Genomic DNA, 3,196 nt, shown 5'->3' with positions numbered 1-3,196 from the left:
CTACTGTATTGACTGTAAGTAAATCCAAGTCACTTTCTGGATGGGCAGGGATTTAAGGAATTTCTCTGCTCCAAGCCCCTTCCAAGCCTGCATCCCATTCATCCTCTCCCATCCCCACCAGCTCTGCTCCAGAATAGTCTCACCATGACTATAACCTCCCCAGCAGTGAGCCAGGGGAGTCCAGTCCCTATTTATTTGTGCTCCAGTGGGATGTGAACCTTGGTCTTCCAGGGTGAAAGGTTGAGGGATGAGTGTCTTGTTTACCTGTGCTTTTCAGAGAATGTTTTCCTTTAATCTATTAAGCAGACACACCATTCTGGCCCGTGGTGTGCAATGGGATCATTAACGATGCACTTAATTACTACCAAACCACATCTGAGTGCCCGATGGCAGCAGGCAGGAGACTCAAAGCCCACTTGGTCAGGCAGAGGGTACAGCAAGGTTCCCAACCTCAGGGTTTAATAGAAACATCTTTCCATGAGCTCCTGTGGTGCATCCCTGATTTATACACGGCTTTGGTGATGGAAATAACCACACTGGATGGTTTCACGTCATCTCTGAGTGATGGCTGAGGGCAAAGATGGAATGAATGAGGAGAAACCAAACTGTCCATGGATTTTAAAATACAAATTGGATTCTTTGGAAGTTATTTTCAAAACCAAAAATCCTAATTGGATTCCTTGGAAGGTTATTTTAAAAACCCCAAGACCTGAGTTAATTCAACTACTGTACACTGCTGCCTTGAACACACCTGAGGATTTCTCTTCTCTGAAGCTCTTATGTTCAGATATTCACATCCCAAAGGTGGCATTTGTGCTTAATTTTTTGGCAGTGCTACAGATTTGTTGTATACATTAATCAGCCAAGGTGCAGGGCTTGGGCACATCCTCCACCAGGCACAGACACAATAGGGAGGAGAAGGCCCAGCAAACACAGCTGGTGAACATATTTACCATCCACTGGTTAGTCACACTTGTGGAGTTTTAATTGAATTACCTTTGACAGTGAACAGCAAACCTGGTGGGTGATCTACTAAATTTAACTGATGAATGGGCTCCCTAAAATCAATTAGCATCCAGGGCTGGGAGCATGAACACATCCGTGGCTCGGCGGGGACCAGAGCGGGCTCGGAATGACAGCAGCAAATGTTGGCCAAGTGAGAGCACGGATCTCCTGCCGCCGCTGACCCCTGCTCCCCACATGAAAGAAAAACAGGAGCCTAACAGGAGCTGAAAGAATCCAACAGTAAATCATTTAAGCCCTGTTTTGCACAACTGATACAGGATGCTTCTAAACTGCTTGATTAATGCTGGGCAGTATATTAAATGCAGGACATGGCAGAGTGAGGCTGCGGCCCAGCACAGCTCCACAAACACCATCTGCTCGCTGAATTATTTTTGGGAGATTCGGGAGAGATGGAAGACAGGAGGAATTAGAAGTGGCCTTTTCCTTTTGCTGCAGTGATCGGGCCCATCTGTGGGCACAGAGAAGCCCCGTCAGTCTTTAGGTTGTTTGTTATCTGAATAATCAAGCGATGGCAAAATGCAGGCTGGAGGTTCCTCTGACCTTTGCCTCGACGCAACCCGACCCTGCGTGGGGCTCAGGCGGAGCATGTAATGAGGGACAGCTGGGATGGGCTGGAAAAGGGAGCACACACATCTCTGGGGGAGAAGGAGCACACACACCATGTCTGAGGAAAGGAGCATACACACCATGTCTGAGGGAGAAGGAGCACACACACAACATCTCTGAGGGAGAAGGAGCACACACACACCATGTCTGAGGGAGAAGGAGACACACACAACATCTCTGAGGGAGAAGGAGCACACACACCATGTCTGAGGGAGAGGGAGCACACACACACTCAATGTCTGAGGAAAGGAGCACACACACCATGTCTGAGGGAGAGGGAGCACATACACACTCAATATCTGAGGAAAGGAGCACACACACACACACACACAAACATCTGAGTGGCTCCTGGCTTTGCACAAACTGTAGAAGGCAGAGAATTCCCCACTGGGAATTTACAGTTTGGAGGTGAGGAGAAGAGCAGCAAACAGGGTGATAGCCTTCCCTCCCTTCACCCAGTTTTACTGACCAGCTAACCCTTCCTCAGGAGGAAATCTGGACCAAACCTGATTTACTGGAATATTGACTTAAGCAAAGACTCAGTCTGGACTAGGCCATATGTGAATTTTATTAATTTTTTAAATTATTTTTTGTACCAAAATGAAAATAAAATGTGTCAATTTCAACGGTGCTCAAACCGAAACCTGTCCAATGGCCCCTGGAGGTGCATTGGGACACAGCAACTTAAATCCTTCTTTTCTGTGGTGGTATGCTCCTTCCCAGGCCAGTGCTTTGGGTACCACTCTATAGGATGTTTTGAAGTCCAGGGAAGGCACAGAGGGGCTTTTCTTTCCTTGCCTCCATAACTCATTGACTTTGTGCATTGACTTGTAAGTCAACGTATGGAAAGCATTATTTTATTTTATTTTATTTTATTTTATTTTATTTTATTTTATTTTTAAACAAATGGTATAAAATAGTACTTTTTAAGGAAAAATTTTCACCTTGCACAGAAAGTCCAAACCTCACGGGAGACTTTGGACTGTAATATCATTGAGTTATAGAATGAGATGAGCAGAGATGGGGTGGAGCAACACCAGCCTAACTCCAAATGTTCCATGGAGCCTGCTTTAAAAATGTGACATCTTATCCTGTAAAATAAAAAAAAAAGGGTGGGATCCAACAGGCACTGACACCGTGCTCTGAAGTGCTGCATAAATTACATTGTACTTAACACAAACCTATTTTTAATGTAATTAATATATAAACCAGAGGCTCCTGCCCCTGCAGGACAGCCCAGAGGATCCAGAGCTTTCCCTTCTCCTGGCTTTGCTCCACTCCTGCTCTCAGAACTGCCCCAAGGTCTCGCTCTGAGCCCCGGCTGCTGTTGCTGTGCTGACAGCCCTGCTGCAGGGTGCACCCCCAAACACACCATTCTCTGGCCCATCCAAAACTTTGGCTTACAGACAAACGCACGGGAACGCAGCTCCAAACACCCAGATCAATCCCCTCAATAAGATTTCATGCATTTTCAAACGGTATCTGTCTTGATTTGGAAAACAAAAAGCAAAGAAAAGACAACGGCGAAAGCCTTCCCAGTGCACTAAGTGAGAAATGTGGCTTT

This window comes from Melozone crissalis, unplaced genomic scaffold, assembly GCF_028551555.1.
Source record: "Melozone crissalis strain CALT ecotype California unplaced genomic scaffold, PUWL_Pcris_2 ptg000068l_1, whole genome shotgun sequence".
In the NCBI taxonomy this organism is placed as follows: Eukaryota; Metazoa; Chordata; class Aves; order Passeriformes; family Passerellidae; genus Melozone; species Melozone crissalis.
This window is presented reverse-complemented; position numbering follows the sequence as displayed.